General features: G+C 37.8%; 1 protein-coding gene across 6 annotated transcripts in view; it reads right to left on the bottom strand.

The window, feature by feature from the left end:
• The window catches only part of SCN3A (sodium voltage-gated channel alpha subunit 3), a 123,154-nt gene extending 115,738 nt beyond the window's left edge, over window positions 1-7,416 (bottom strand). For all 6 annotated transcript variants that reach the window (XM_060177786.1, XM_060177785.1, XM_060177789.1 and 3 more), the window contains exon 1: window positions 7,184-7,416. The gene's annotated coding sequence lies outside the window, so the exon portion shown is untranslated. The remainder of the gene's footprint in view (window positions 1-7,183) is intronic.
• Window positions 7,417-17,676: the final 10,260 nt, after the last annotated feature.

Below are 17,676 nucleotides of genomic sequence, written 5' to 3'. Positions count from 1 at the left end.
GCGTGCCCCCTTGTCTTTTATTTCTGATAGTGAGGTTTAGGGTAGGTAAGATAGTTCACTTAGGAGGGTGCTTGTTTTGCTCTATGTGTGACCTAGGATGGAGCCCAACCCCCACAGCACCAGGGGACACTTCAGCATTGTGTGGTCTTTCCCTTTTTCCCTTCGTCTCTCTTTCAGTCTGAAAATGTTGACCTGGGGTGGTGAATCTTCAGCAATGACAACAATAATAATAGTCAAGTTTAAAATATTCATCTTTTCTTCCAGCTGCCATTTTGCCTTTATCTTTCTGATTCTCCTCAGCTTGTCCAGAAGTTCTCCTTCTAGGCACATTTGGTATTTTTATCTAAAACTACAAAGTTTTTATGTCAATGAAAGCGAATACATTATGAATGTGAGTTATACTGTACTGTGCTATTCTGATGCAGCATGATTACATAGTTTAATTTTGTTATAAATATATAATGGTTGATAATAAAGCCTAATGCAATTGTTGAAAACTAATATTAAAAATGGATTTACTTGTACTGTAATTCCCACTGACTATAAGTAGAGATAATTTAATGAGAAATTTTAGAACTTTGAGACCATAGGGGATTCAGGGACATGTAAATAGCTTATTAATAATAATTTTGCCATTTCACAACTAAAGGACATATGTTTGCCCTAAAATTTAAGTTTTAAAGATAAATTTTGAGATTTTCAGAACAGGCGAACAGTAAAAATATTACAGTCTATAGCAACTAACATATCAGTGACAAGATATGATAAGGGAAGTATAAATAGCTGCAAAAGGGGAGTGTGATGATAAATTTCTCTGATGTAAATATCAAAAGAAAAAAATGGAGAGGTAATGTGTGTGATATTCAAGACTTTAAAAATTCAAGAGATGGAAAAATGTTAGGCAGTTGGTTGAGCCTGAAATAGAAGACAAAAAAAAAATTCCATTATGGCAGAGCCTTGAAATATGGTCCAACTAGTCCTATCCATGAGGCTTGATTTGCCCACACAGGTAAAATTATGTAGAGTTGAGAAATAAAAAAACTCCAGAAATCTCCTAGCCATATCTTGTGTGTAAGTATGTTTTGTTTGGGTTATGTAGTATTGTGAATAATTTATAATCAATTATAACTTAATAAATGGGAGATTTCTAATAAAGATTTTGATTTTTCAGTTTATTTGGAGAAATTGATTCTATACTATCTTAGTTCCAAGAAGGAGCTTTTCCTTTTAAACTAGTTCCTTAATCCTGAACTGTTTCACTTATTTTTCTTAACCATTTTGTAGTCTAAATAGGCATTTGGCTTGCCTTTGAGAATTTATTCTTTTTTTTTTTTTTTTTTTTACCTCCAGGGTTATTGCTGGGGCTCAGTTCCTGCACTACAAATCCACTGCTCCTGGAGGCTATTTTTTTCTCCCTTTTGTTGCCCTTGTTGTTTATAGTTGTTATTACTGCTGTCATTGTTGCTAGATATGACAGAGGGAAATTGAGAGAGGAAGGGAAGACAGAGAGGGAGAGAGAAAGATAAGACACCTGCAGACCTATTTCACTACTTGTGAAGTGACTCCCCCCCCCCACAGGTGGGGAACTGGGGGCTAGAACCAAGATCCTTAAGGCGGTCCTTGCGTTTCTTTTCCCTCCCTCCCTCCCTTCCTTCTTCCTTCCTTCCTCCCTCCCTCCCTCCCTCCCTCCCTTCCTTCCTTCCTTCCTTCCTGAGCACTGCTCAGCTCTGGTATATGGTGGTGCAGGAGATTAAACCTGGGAACCTGGAGCTTCAGTAATGAGAATCTCTTTGCATAACTATTATGCTACACCACCACAACCACCACTACCCCTCCCCAACTTGAGAATTTACTCTTTGAAACCATTCCTCTGGCCATGATATTAACTCCATGAAAAGAAAATCCTCACAAATTTAGGTGGGAAAATAATACTTAAAAAGAGAAAACAGATGCTTGCAAGGAAAACCACCAAGGAGATAAACTAACAAACAAGTGATCTGTTATTAAATAGAATAAAATAAAATAACTGCTAAAACTACTACTATTCTCTATGCAATAACATTTTAGGTTCTGGTTCAGAAACACAGAATCACTTAGCAATCACTACTAAGATTTAGTGAGTTATTCTAATAGGAAAGGAAAATGACAAAATATTCTGTACAACTCAAGTAAGAATTCAATATATTCTGAATATTACAAGTTTATAATTCCCCCACCCCAAAGTGAATTCTGGGGAAAAAATGGCCATAGTTATTTAAAGAGTGTCTTCCCATCTCTGAACTCACCCATTAAATAAAACAATATTAAGCTACTATTCAATAATTTAAGGACCGTCATTTCTTTCACTTTGCTCCAGCACAAAGCTTAATCACATGAAGGGCTCCCTATATGCAGCCTCCAAAATGATGAAGACTTAATTCAATCATTATAAAAATAACTCCACACTTTTAGAAGGTTTCTCTGAACTGAAGTAACCCCTGAAAATTCCTTTACACAGCTGCCACCACCTAGCATATATTTATATGCATTACATTTGTGCTTTTATTAAGTTGTATACTTAATATTGTAACTTTGCTTGTAATTCATTTTGGAAAAAAAAATGTTCTCTGTTCATTCACCTTGGGCAGAAAATTCTTTAAAAGTCTCTTTGCTGAAGTCGGGCGGTAGCGCTGTGGGTTAAGCGCATATGGCACAAAGCACAAGGACCAGCGGAAGGCTCCCAGTTCGAGCCCCAGGCTCCCCATCTGCTGGGGAGTCCCTTCGCAGGCGGTGAAGCAGGTATGCAGGTGTCTATCTTTCTCTCCCCCTCTGTTTTCCCCTCCTCTCTCCATTTCTCTGTCCTTTCCTACAACAACGACATCAGTAACAACAACAATAACTACAACAATAAAAAACAAAGACAACAAAAGGGAATAAATAAATATTTTTAAAAAGATAAACATAAAAAAGTATCTCTGCAAGGTTTTTTTTTTTTTATCACTTCAAATCTTGGAGAAACAAGTTAAAATATATAGAAAAGTTGTTGACATATAAATGATGCACAGTAAAACTTGTATTCTCCAGTTGAGTAGGTTTGAAAAATTTAAAGAGTACTTGTACTGTGACTAATTATAGGTCTGGACGCAAATTTAAATTTCAGATTTCCAAGGAGCTAATGCCTGTCAGGCAGTTCATAAAACAAAGTATGTCTTTTCTCAGTAAGAGAGCAAAATATTTATTACTGTGTAATGAGGTAAACAGAAATTAACACTGTTCTGCTCTGAAGCAGGTATCTATACTCATTATATCCCATTAAAATGTGTTCAGAGAATCTGTTATCTGCACCCCAGATTGAAAAACATGATCAGACAAAGCTGAATTGAAAGCACAGTTTCTTAATAGAAGACAAATATATGAGTTTGGGGAGAAGAAAGACACAGTATAATTGCATTTGTACTTCCCTACTTTTATAACTACCTCAAGAAGCAGTAGTTCAGAGACTAGGTTTCATATTAAATTAACATTAAAATTGTTTATGTAGTAAAATTAAAATGGAGGAAAATATAATTTAGAACTATAAATTAGTAAAAATTGAAAAATAGATCCAAAAATTACAGAAGTGTACTGTTTACAAGTCAAATTATATTTGATAGCTCATGAGTCCTTATAATTTTTTAAAAATTGGTAAAACAAACATTGATGGCAATGCATTTTTGAATGACAAATGATAGATTAATTCCAAACCTTTAGTGAGTTCACAATATTCCTATACATGAATGAAACTGAGAGAAAAGTAATGTGCATACAGCCACCTATGCAAAGAAATTTTACTATGCATTCAGATTTTCAGAAAGAAATGAAGAAAGAGAGAGAGAGAGAGAGAGAGACCACACCTTTCTTTGCTTAGGACTTATGAGAGTTTTTAGTTAATTTCAACCCTATAACAAGAAGTCACAGAAGTTGGGAGTGACCCAGAGTCAAGGGAACAAATTCCAAGCACAGCACGACTAATTGAGGAACTCTTCTCATATCTACAAACCTCCCAAGCTCTTGGTCATCTCAGATCCATTTAATCGCGATCCTATTAAGTCATCTTGGCTGCCATAAAGATGAAACTGACAGCGCAGTTACTTGAGTCACTTTAAAGAGGCCCAGGGTGGTTGAAGAGAAGGATTAGGAGGCCTGCGGTGCTGAAAGGACATCCCAGCTCTACCTCCCAAAGATCCCAGTAGCACATAGCTGTCAAGAGCACAAAGCTGCACGTACAGGAAATCTTTGGAGGGAAGCAGGGGTTTTATAGTATGTTAACAATTTCATGAGGCACTGTTTGTCTTTCCATTTTTTGTGGTACCATCAACAAGACTTAAGCAGTGGAGAGTTTGTGATTTCATCTCATAGCCAATGCATACAGCCTCTAGGTTGTAGGTTCTGTAATTTTATGATCACTGTCGAAATTATTTGACATTTAAGTGTGGTATTTGGTGAAATTTAGATTTAATTTTGAATGCCCACAGAGGACTTTTATGTGAATGGATATATGCAGTCAAGGCAAAACAAAGCAAGTGGCCTCTACTTAAATTAAAAAAGAAGAAGGAGGAGGAGAAAAAGGAGAAGAAGAAGGAGGAGGAGGGGTGGGGGAGAAAGAGATAGTCTTTGAAAATGGAGATGCATCACTGGGCAAAGTAATGGTCTTCTAGGAGGTATTACAAGTATTGTATCAACTTCCCAGAAAATGCTTAAGAAGACAGTGTTAACTGTTATTTTTATAGGGAACATATCTTTTGTTGCTGTTTTAGCAGGGGTACTCTTCAGGGATAAGAATTATTCATTTTTTTCAATTACAGACTTTCTTGGTGACTCATTCTATCTTTCCTGTTATGATAGATGGTATAGTATCACCATCACCAATAATACCTGTATCTTTTCCCATGTGTGAGTAAGAATGGAAGATAGGAAAACTTAACAAACATATTATAAGGTATATAACAAATACATTCATTTTATGTACACAACCCTACAATATAGATAATATCCTTTGTAGATGACATAACAGACTCATAGAGTTTGCCTTGTTGATTAAAAGTGGAGCTTGGATTCAAAGTGCCAGCTTTCCTCTCTAGCCACTTCTTCATTATTGCTTCCTAGTTGTTACCACTACAGAAGGAAATGGCCAAAAAAACTCACTTCTCTTATGTCTCTCTATTCATATGTTTCACATTTTACTGATAGTAATATCCAACCTCATTAGGGTTCACAAATCCATCAGATTATTATTAAGATGAGAAATTAGCTTATGAAAATTCAGATAATAGAATCATAGTGCTTAAAAATTAAAATTCTCCTTCTCTACATATATATGTACATATAAATATATATTACACTTCCTACCTACTAAAGAATATAAACTTAATTGTACTTGTTGCTTTTTTTTTTTTTCTGAAGTGACAAAGCTTATTAGAAGCAGAATTTAAACTACAAATCAAGGCTTCTAACTCATAGTTTAACCTGTTTCTCCCTACCATAATCATAAATTATGGTATTTTTGACCATAAAAATTAAGTTACAGACTATTAAAAATAATGTATTCAGGCATGTTTGATTTGTCATTTAGTCAAAACAGGCTTGATTTCTAAAGACTACCAAAGAACACATTTTGTTAAGAACTCCGTATACATTCATTGTGATCATATATACAAACAACTAAATGATCACAGCAATAAAAATGTTAGCATTAAAGACTAAAATGAAAATAGTCATTCATAAATGTAAAATAGTTCAATCAACACCACCTCTGGTGATTACACAGAACAAAGTTATTCATATACAATCACCTGTAGAGAAGCATGGCGTGTACAATACACTCAAGTAAATTATCAGCCATTTCTGCAAACCCTTTTCAAACAAACAGTTTTCTTTATATTCTGTGTATGGTAGGAGTTCTGAAATCTACAAGACTCAAGGTTTTTCTCTGAATCAACTACTATTTTGTAATGCTTTTAGGAAGAACATTCTTGATACTCAATATGAAATATTGAGAAGTCAGTGTTTTTACCATTATATAAATTGCAGTTGCTTTTAAATGGTCTCTGGTTATATTTTTAGGCCCTGTTGGTCAGCACTGAATGGAAATCCAGGTTTAAATTAGAGAGCTTTATTTCATATAAGGTACATGCTGTTGGAAGCGATTGTGATGAAATTTTACCATGTAAATTCCTACAAGCACTTGGGCCTTTACCTCCTCATATACTACATTATACCACCTGTTGTATATTAAAAAAAAAACCTTTGTGATTTTTAAAACCCCTTTCAATTCGTATTTGTCATATTTTCCCAATATTTTCATACTCTAATTCTGTAGCCGCTAATTATATGAAAAGATTATGTTTATGTTAAAAATATTTTTAAAAGACAGCAGGAAATATAAAAATCACAGGTATAGAAAATGCTTTTTGGCTCAAGTGCTAAGTCTGGTAACTAGTAGTAGTGATAATAGTAACAACAACCAGCTATTAAATCTACACAGAAAAAGAGAAATGTATCAAGTCTATGAAATAATTCAAGAAGAAATAATGCCCTTTAAATAAATTAAAAGAAAAATCTAATGTAGAATTAAAATATAATATAAAAAGAAGAAATCAATTATGAAGCATGATCTCTTTTTTCATGGTTGGTATGGGTAATTTTCCCTCCATGCGATTAGATTAGAGAAAAATAATAATGTGTTTCAGACAGCTAAATATTTCTATACTATTATCACTCCTTGTATGCATGGCCTTTCCAAAGATGCAAAATAAAAACCTAATAGCTGGAGAATTACAGTTTTATTCTGATGTACATTCATCTTGAAAAATTACTGGGCATTTAAATAGGTGAGGACAGTCACAGAGCCACTCAGTTAGCTTTGTGTAATAAAATATTTTTTTTCTGTATACAGCAAAGCATGAACATCTGTATGTTTCAAAAATGTGAAATCAGTAATGCCTAGTCTCTACGATGTCACCATTTCCAGACAGAGGCTCTATTTCTCTTGAGAGATAAAGGAATAGTAAGCAGTTTACACATCAAATGATGTCTTTAGTCCCTGCAATTTGCATTAGAACAACATTAAGTTAAAAATAGCAGCATGAAGATGATTTTAATACATGAAAGACAATCCTGTTATTGTATCCTATGGTATTGATAATTAAATGTTTTGCCAGCTTACCTGATAAAGCAAAGCCTTGGAGATCACAGCATAACAAAGCCCCGCATCCAAGATGGTTAGAGTATAACGTGTCTTCCCCTGCAGTTGTTCAGATTTTTGGCCACAGAGGTTTACAAATTAATTACATGCTCTTTTTTTTTTTCTTTTCCCTTTGCTTTCCCTGGACAAGAAAACAAAGAGACCTTTCCAGAATCCTCTCTGCTTATGCCTCCGCTTCCTGTTCTGAGATTCACTCTATGGTACCCAACATATATCAGAAAACAGCTTTGAGGGGTTAAAAAAAAAAAAAAAAAAAAGGCTGACAGCCCTTGACGTAGTATCGCCATCTACTGGCAGACATTCAAAATGGAACAAAGGGAAAAACATCCCCCTCATTTTTTTATTGTAACCTATTTACTGCTTAGAAGTATACACAGAACCTCTTTTTATGTACTCGTTTATTTTCACCTAGTTTTTTTTTTTCTAAATTCAAAATGACCCGGGTGGTCCTTCAAAGTAGATAAGAGGAGCTATAACATGGGAGGATATTCTGGTGCTATCTATGGCCCGTCTCTGTCTCTGTCTGTCTCTCACTTTCTCTCTCTGAATAAAAAATCAACCTGAGCAGTGAACCCTGCTTCATAAAATAAATAAAGTGTTGTTTCATCCATATACTACTATAATTTCAACAAACTTTGTGTTTTAACATTAAGTTTTTTGCTATATTATCAGGACAAAATAATTATTGCCAGAAGGTGAAGGGGAAGGAGTACAACTAGGTTGGGTAAATTTACATAGAGAATGAAAAATACACTTTGGGGGGCAAATGTAATATAGTATGTACAGATACTTAATTATCATGCTATACTATATATATGATGTTATTATAAACAAATAATGTTTCTGCTAAACACTTTTTAAATATTTTTTAATATTTATTTATTCCCTGTAACATGATGCCCTTGTTGTTTTATTGTTGTAGTTATTTTTTTTAATATTTCTTCATTTCCTATTGTTGCCATTGTTGTTTTATTGTTGTAGCTATTATTGTTGTTGTTAGTGATGTTGTTGTTGTTAGATAGGACAGAGAGAAATGGAGAGAGGAGGGGAAGACAGAGAGGGTAGAGAAAGATAGACACCTGCAGACCTGCTTCACCGCTTGTGAAGCGACTCCTCTGTAGGTGGGGAGCCAGGGGCTTGAACCTGGATCCTTAAGAAGGTCCTTGCGCTTTGTGCCACGTGCGCTTAACCCTCTGAGCTACCGCCCAACTCCCTTGTTGTAGTTACTATTGTTGTTCTTGTGGTTGTGTTGTATAGGACAGAGAGAAATGGAGAGAGGAGGGGAAGACAGAGAGGGGTTGAAAATGACACCTGCAGACCTGCTTCATCACTTGTGAAGTGACTCCACTGCAGTGGGAAGCCAGGAGCTCTAATCATGATCCTTACACCCTTCCTTGTGCTTCATGCCAAGTGCACTTAACCCACAGCACTACCGCCCAACTCCCTGCTAAACACTTTCTAAGACTTAAGTTTTCAGGTTATCTGCCCAGGTTCTTTTCCAAGTGCATCATTTGACTCATTACAGACCAGTGGAATAAACTTTCATTAAAGTTCTCTTGTGGGAGTCCGGCGGTAGCACAGCGGGTTAAGCGCAGGTGGCGCTAAGTGCAAGGACCTGCATAAGGATCCAGTTCAAGCCCCCAGCTCCCCACCTGCAGGGGAGTCATTTCACAAGCGGTGAAACAGGTCTGCAGGTGTCTGTCTTTCTCTCCCCCTCTGTCTTCCCTTCCTCTCTCTATTTCTCTCTGTCCTATCCAACAACAAGAACAACATCAATAATAACTACAACAACAAAACAAGGGCAACAAAAGGAAATAAATAAAAAAGAAAAAAATCCTAAAAAAAAAAACTTTAAAAAGTTCTCTTGTAGAGACAGGCTGAGAGTATGGATCCCTCTGTCAATGCCCATGTTCAGTGGGGAAGCAGTTACAGAAGCCAGACCTTTTACCTGCTGAACCACAGAATGACCCTGGGTCCATGCTCCCAGAGAGTTAAAGAGTAGGAAAGCTATCAGAGGAAAGAAAGGGATATGGAGTTCCAGTGGTGGGAATTGTGTGGAATTATACCCCTCTTATACTATGGTCTTGCCAGTGTTCCCATTTTATAAATACAAACTTAAAAAAAAAGTCCTCTTGTATGAGTGACCATTCCACCAAAAGGAACCTACAATTTCTTTTTTTTTCTCACATTTGTTTTATTTATAAAAAGGAAACACTGACAAAACCGTAGGATATGAGGGGTACAACTCCACACAATTTCCACCACCAGATATCCATATACCACCCCCTCCCCTGATAGCTTTCCTATTTTTTAACCTTCTGGGAGTGTGGACCCAAGGTCATTGTGGGATGCAAAATGTGGAAGGTCTGGTTTCTGTGATTGCTTCCCCTCTGAATACGGGCATTGACAGGCCTATCCATACTCCCGGCCTCTCTCTCTCATTCTCTAGTGGGGTGGGGTTCTTGGGAATCGGAGCTCCAGGACACATTGGTGGGGTTGTCAGTCCAGGGAAGTCTAGTTGGCATCATGCTAGCATCTGGAACCGTTTTTTTTTTTTCCTGAGCCTTTCATCTGATAGGCTCAGGTGGACCAAAGTTATTGTCTGGGGAGATGATGTTATGGCTGGAAAAAGGACCAGAAAGTTGGATCACAGAAGAGAGTAGCGCCCAAATATGGGAAAGGTGTATAAATATTGTTGACTGTAAACACCTTTGATTTGATGTGATCTGGGGCCCATATTCAGCTTAGGAGCCTATGTGACCTCTGTATCACTGTAGATCTGAGCTTACATTCTGTGGCCATGAGTAGGGATGTTCCAAGCTACCCCAATATCAGGATCCATTTTCTTCAGGTGTAGCATAGAATATGTTGTCCAGGCTGGGGTGCTAAGATGGCGACTGGAAGGTAGCTGCACCAGTATGAGCTCTGACAACAACTGCTGGAAAGCCTTAGAAATCCTAGCGTTCAGTGGGACAAAGGAGGCATCCTAAACGTGAGTCCAAGGAGGTGACTATAATTCAATTTCGGTTAAAAATTAGAGCAAAAAGAAAGGAAATTTCTTGATTATTTCTCTCAGCCCCCCTCTCCCCATAACTAGACCCAGGGTTTTGGAGCCACTGCTAGCAGGCTCCCCGCTGAGCTCCTTTCTTTACCAAGATTCCTGACCCACCAGGATGCTACTCCAACCACTCTTTCAAATTTCTAGGCTATTTTTGTTTTTCCTCTGAGTAAGTCACTTAGACCCATTTGGAGTGACAATTAGTTAATCAAGCAAGCCTCACCCAGTCTGGGAAAGACTGATTGAAAGTTTTTTTTTCTTTGGTTTTGTGTTTTCTTTCTCAAACAGTTGTCTAGACTCAATGTGCATATGCTAACTAGGAACTGTCCAAGCTGCAGAACCACTGCTTGAGCTTTTTACTCTGTTATATTTTATTAATACTATTATATATACACACATATCCCTTTGACCACCCTCCCTCAGATTGACTGATATTAACTCCTAGTATACCTTCCATTGCTAGGCGACAAGAACTATCACTCAGTGTGAGAGAAACTTGTTTCACTTTTCATACCTTCTCTATCCACTCTTGCCTTTCTCGCACCCCCAAGCCAATTAAAAAAAAAAACATACACAACTCTCCTTTCATTGCTTTTTTAAAACTGTTTTCTTCTTTTCTTTTTTATTTTCTCTTTTTTTCCCTCTGTCTTCCTTTCTCCCTTCCTCCTCCCCCTGCCTTCTGAATTCACTGATACTCATTTGTGAACTATTTCAGGGAAGAAATTTGACTCAAGGCAGACTTTATTTGTGTTTGTATCCACTCTACTTCCCCTTCTCCTCTTGCTACCCCTAGAATTTACAGGGGACAGTAGATTTGCATACTTGTCTATTCCTGCTATCTCCTTTTTCCCTTTCTCTTTCTTTTTCATTTAGATTTGGTTGCTATTATTTCACGAACTAGAGACATTGAGGGACTAACTGGTATTGGTTACTAATTTAGTTACTAATTGGTATTAGTAACTAAAGCAATGCTTCAGTCATTGCTTTAGTTACTACTGTAATTTCCAAGGGTGATTGCATTTGTCATAAAGGCATTTAGTATAGTGTGGCTTGTATGCAAAACACAATAAATGAGGAACAACAGAACATAAAAATAAAAAACACATTTAAAAAATGGGTAGGTCAAGAGCAAGTAAAACTGCTACTACAATGAATGAAGACAAGAGCCCAAAAGAAACTACAAAGCAGCCATAAGTAACCATAGATAAGAAAAGCATGCAAGCAATAATAAATTTATTAATCACAGAAATGAAAACAACTTTGGAGGAAAGGAATAGCAGTATTAGGGAAACAACAGATGAGACCCACAAGGAAATTACTAACTACCTTGAGGCAATTAGAGAATTGAAAGCTGAAATAGCTGAAATGAAGAAAACAGCTGAGGGAAGGGAAAGCAGACTAGCAGAAGCAGAAAACAGAATTAGCCAGACAGAGGATGAGCTAGAAAAAACTAAGAAAGAGGTGAAAGAGCTCAAGAAGAGATTGAGAGACACTGAAAACAACAGCAGAGACATATGGGATGATCTCAAAAGAAGCAACATTCGTATAATTGGCCTGCCAGAGGAAGAAAGAGAGGAAGGGGAAGAAAACATTCTAGAGGAAATCATAGAAGAAAACTTCCTAGACCTGAAAAACAGAAAGGACATTAAGACCCAAGAGGCTCAGAGAGTCCCAAACAGAATCAACCCAGACCTGAAGACATCAAGACACATCATAGTCACAATGAAAAGAAATAAGAATAAAGAAAGTATCCTAAAGGCTGCAAGAGAAAAACAAAAAATCACATACAGGTTAAAACCCATAAGACTATCAGCAGACTTCTCCACCCACACTATAAAGACCAGAAGAGAATGGCAAGATATCTATTGAGCCCTGAATGAAAAAGGGTTTTAACCAAGGATAATATATCCTGCTAGAATTTCATTCAAACTAGATGGAGTCATCAAAACCTTCTCAGACAAAAAACAGTTAAAGGAAGCAACCGTCATCAAACCCTCTCTGAAAGAGGTTCTAAAAGACCTCTTATAAACAAGAGCATCACCATAATACTTGCAACATATCAGAACAAATAAAAACTTGTTGAACAATGGCACTGCATCACATTAAATCCATATTAACAATAAATGTCAATGGCTTAAACTCACTCATCAAAAGGCACAGAGTGGGAGAATGGATCAGAAAACATAACCCAACAATATGCTGCTTGCAAGAATCCCACTTGACCCAACAAGATAAACACAAACCTAAAGTGAAAGGATGGAAAAATATTCTACAGGCTAATGGACCACAAAAATGCAGGAACAGCCATTCTTATCTCTGACACAATGGATATTAAATTAAATAAATTAATAAAAGATAGGCAAGGTCATTACATAATGATTAAAGGATCAATCAGCCAAGAAGATTTAACAATTATTAACACCTATGCACCCAATGAGAGACCATCTAAATACATCAACCACCTACTCTAAAAACTTCAAAAATACATCAATAATAATACAATAATAGTGGGAGATTTTAACACCCCAACACCTCACACTTAGACAGATCAACAAAGCAGAGAATCAACAAAGAAACAGAGAATTAAATGCAGAGATTGACAGACTAGATCTCTTGGACATTTTCAGAGTTCTTCACCCCAAAAAATTGGAATACACATTCATTTCAAATCCACACAACACATACTCAAGGATAGACCACATGTTAGTATTCTAGCATCAACAAATTCAAGAGCATTGAAATTATCCCAAGTATCTTCTCAGACCACAATGGAGTAAAGCTAACAATTAACAACAAACAGAAAACTATTAAAAGTCACAGAATTTGGAAACTAAACAGCATACTGCTTAAGAACCACTGGGTCAGAGAGACACTCAAGCAGGAAATTCAAATGTTTCTGGAAACAAATGAAAATGAAGACACAACCTATCAAAATATTCAGGACACAGCTAAAGCAGTACTGAGAGGGAAACTCATAGCCATTCAATCACATATTAAACAACAAGAAAAAACCCAAATAAACAACCTTACTGCACACCTTAAGGACTTAGAGGAGGAGGACCAAAGGAACTATAAAGCAACCAGCAGGACAGAAATCACTAAAATTAGAGCAGAGATAAACAACATCGAAAATAAGAGAACCATACAAAAGATCAATGAAGCCAAATATTGGTTCTTTGAAAAATTAAACAAGCTTGACAAACCCCTAGCCAGACTCACTAAACAAAAATGGGAGAAGACTCAAATTCATAGAATTGTAAATGATAGAGGAGATATCACAACTGACACCACAGAAATCCAGAAAATCCTTCAAAACTTCTATGAAGAACTATACACCACCAAGCTAGAAAATCTGGGAGAAATGGAAGAATTCCTAGAAACATGTGCCCTTCCAAAACTGAACCAAGAAGAACTACAAAACCTAAATGCACCGATCACAGACAAAGAAATCAAAACTGTTATTAAGAATCTCCCCAACAACAAAAGTCCTGGACCAGATGGCTTCACAAATGATTCTACAAAACCTTCAGGAAACAGTTAATACTCATACTCTTAAAGCTTTTCCACAAGATCAAAGAAACAGGAACACTCCCTTCCACCTTCTATGAAGCCAACATCACCCTGATACCAAAAGCAGCTAGAGACACAACAAAAAAGGAAAACTACAGATCGATATCTCTGATGAACATAGATGCGAAAATATTAAACAAAATCTTGGCCAACTGGATACAACAGCATATCAAAAAGATTGTATTCTTCACGACCAAGTGGGATTCTTCCCAGGAATACAAGGCTGGTTCAACATATGTAAGTCTATCAATGTCATTCACCACATCAATAAAAGCAAAGCCAAAAACCACATGATTATGTCAATAGATGCAGAGAAAGCCTTTGACAAAATCCAACACCCATTTATGCTCAAAGACAAAAAATGGGAATAGATGGGAAAGTCCTCAAGATAGTGGAATCCATATACAGCAAACCTACAGCCAACATCATACTCAATTGACAGAAGCTGAAAGTGTTTCCCCTCAGATCAGGGACTAAACAGGACTGTTCACTATCACCATTACTCTTCAACATAGTATTGGAAGTTCTTGCCATAGCAATCAGGCAAGAGAAAGAAATCAAAGGAAAACAGATTGGAAGGGAAGAAGTTAAGCTCTCACTATTTGCAGATGATATGATAGTATACATAGAAAAACCTAAAGAATCCAGTAGAAAACTACTGGAAGTTATTAGGCAATATAGCAAGGTGTCAGGCTACAAAAATCAATGTACAAAAATCAGTGGCATTTCTCTATGCAAACACTAAATCTGAAGAAGACATCCAGAAATCACTCCCATTCACTGTTGCAACAACGTCAATAAAATACCTAGGAGTAAAGCTGACCATAGAAGTGAAAGACTTGTACACAGAAAACTATGAGTCACTCTTCAAGGAAATAGAAACTGATACCAAGAAATGGAAAGACATCCCACGCTCATGGATTGGAAGAATGAATATCATCAAAATAAATATTCTCCCCAGAGCCATATGCAAATTTAATGTGATACCCATCAAAGTTCCACCAAGCTTCTTTAAGAAAATAGAACAAAAACTACGATCATTTATATGGAACCAGAAATCACCTAGAATTGCCAAAACCATCTTGAGGAAAAGAAACAGAAATGGAGGCATCACACTCCCAGATCTCAAATTATATTCTAAGGCCATCATCATCAAAACAGCATGGTACTGGAACAAAATAGGCACACAGACCAGTGAAACAGAATTTAAAGCCCAGACCTAAACCCCCCACACCTATGGACATCTAATCTTAGATAAGGGGGCCCAAAGTATTAAATGGAAGAAGGAGGCTCTCTTCAATAAATGGTGCTGGGAAAACTGGGTTGTAACATGCAGAAAAATAAAATTGAACCACCTTATCTCACCAGAAACAAAAATCAACACCAAATTGATCAAAGACCTGGATGTCAGACCAGAAACTATCAAATACTTAGAGGAAAACATTGGTGAAACACTCTCCCACCTACACCACAAGGACATCTTTGTTTCCGACCTGGGCCGGTTCAGCCCTCCTTAGGCAACCTGATGGTCCCCCGCTCCCGGGAGGTCACCATACTGATGCCAAACTTAGTGCGGACACCCAATCGGCATAGCGTACTGCAGCCCAGAACTCCTGAGCTCAAGCGATCCTCCAGCCTCAGCCTCCCAAGTAGCTGGGACTACAGGTGTGCACCACCACGCCCGGCCACAAGGACATCTTTGATGAAACAATCCCAATTGCAAGGAAGACTAAAGCAGAAACAAACCAATGGGACTACATCAAATTGAAAAGCTTCTGCACAGCCAAAGAAACTATCACACAAACAAAGAGACCCCTCACAGAATGGAAGAAGATCTTCACATGCCAAACATCAGACAAGAGACTAATCACCAAAATATACAAAGAACTCAGCAACCTTAGCACCAAAAAAGCAAATGACCCCATCCAAAAATGGACAGAGGATATGAACAAGACTTTCACTTCAGAGGAGATCCAAAAGGCTAACAAACATAGGAAAAACTGCTCCTGGTCGCTGATTGTCAGAGAAATGCAAATAAAGACAACATTGAGATACCATCTCACTCCTGTGAGAATGGCATACATCAAAAAGGGACAGCAGCAACAAATGTTGGAGAGGCTGTGGGGACAGAGGAACCATTTTGCACTGCTGGTGGGAATGTAAATTGGTCCAGCCTCCATGGAGAGCAGTCTGGAGAACTCTCAGAAGGCTAGACATAGACCTTCCATATGACCCAGTAATTCCTCTCCTGGGGATATACCCCAAGGATTCCATAACGCCCTACCAAAAAGATATGTGTACATCTATGTTCATAGCAGCACAATTCATAATAAGTAAAACCTGGAAGGAACTCAGATGCCCAACAGCAAATGAGTGGCACACTATGCAGCTATTAAGAACAATGAGCCCACCTTATCTGACCCATCTTGGACAGAGCTAGAAGGAATTATGTTAAGTCAGCTAAGTCAGAAACATAAAGATGAGTATGGGATGTCCCCACTCATCAACAGAAGTTGAGAAAGAAGAACAGAAAGGGAAACTAAAAGCAGGATCGTATTAAATTGAGAGTAGGGCACCAATGTAAAAACCCTGTGGTGAAGGGGAGGGTGGCCATTGGTCTTCCTGGTGGGATGGGGGAGGGGCGGAGTGGGTGGGGATGGGACACAGTCTTTTGGTGGTGGGAATGGTGTTTATGTACATTCCTATTAAAGTGTAAACATATAAACCACCATTTAATTCATATGAGAGGGTAAAAATTGATCATATGTCTAGAACTTCTTAAAACACAGACTGAGTCTTTTTAATACATAGGCTGAATCTTTGATATGTGAACTCTCCAAAAGCCTAGACAGAGCAACCAGTAGCACAGCTAAATACAAGATGCTGGGTACTATACCCCAAACCCTAACAAAGGGACTTTCCAAAGTTAACCCAATCACCAAATAATGTGATGATAAAACTATCCATTGTCTTCTTGAACCCTAAGACAACAGTAACCTCACATTTCCACTATAGAGCCTATATTTCCCCCAGTCCTGCAACCTTTGGGTGGGGCCCACTTTCCTACATGCTGCTCTCAATTCAAATAAAATAATATTGGATCCACGGATCGCAACCTAATCAACGCAAAGAGTGCCACCACAACATGCTTCACTTCAGACTGTGTCCAGAGACTTCAGGTGTGGAATGCAACCCTTCAGCTTCATCACTCAAGTGAGATCTTTCATAGTATTCTCTAATTCCATTCCAGGTGGTCCACTCCCCAATAAAGTCCCCAAACCTAGATATAGTCCAGGTCCCCTGAGATAGAGCATAGGTTCACCCGTGCCCATAAACTAGGGGAAAAATATACACCTGAAAGCAAAAGTACAAAAGAGCATGCAGGGAATACCCCCAACACCTCATCTGCACTATTCCAGTCTTTAGGTCCATGATTGTTCAACAGTTTCTTTGGCTTTGTATGTTAACTCTCTTTTCAGCCACCAGGTTCCGGATGCCAACAAGATGCTGACCAGACTTCCCTGGACAGACGACCCCATCAATGTGTCCTGGAGCTTGCTTCCCCAGAGCCCCACCCTACTAGGGAAAGAGAGAGGCAGACTGGGAGTATGGATCCACCAGTCAACGCCCATGTTCATCGGGGAAGCAATTACAGAAGACAGACCTTCTACCCTCTGCAACCCACAATGACCCTGTATCCATACTCCCAGAGAGATAGAGAATGGGAAGGCTATCAGGGGAGGGGATGGGATATGGAGATTGGGTTATGGGAATTGTGGAACTGTACCCCTCTTATTCTATGGTTTTGTTAATGTCTCCTTTCTTA

The sequence above is a fragment of the Erinaceus europaeus genome, chromosome 18, assembly GCF_950295315.1.
Source record: "Erinaceus europaeus chromosome 18, mEriEur2.1, whole genome shotgun sequence".
In the NCBI taxonomy this organism is placed as follows: domain Eukaryota; kingdom Metazoa; phylum Chordata; class Mammalia; order Eulipotyphla; family Erinaceidae; genus Erinaceus; species Erinaceus europaeus.
This window is presented reverse-complemented; position numbering and strand designations above follow the sequence as displayed.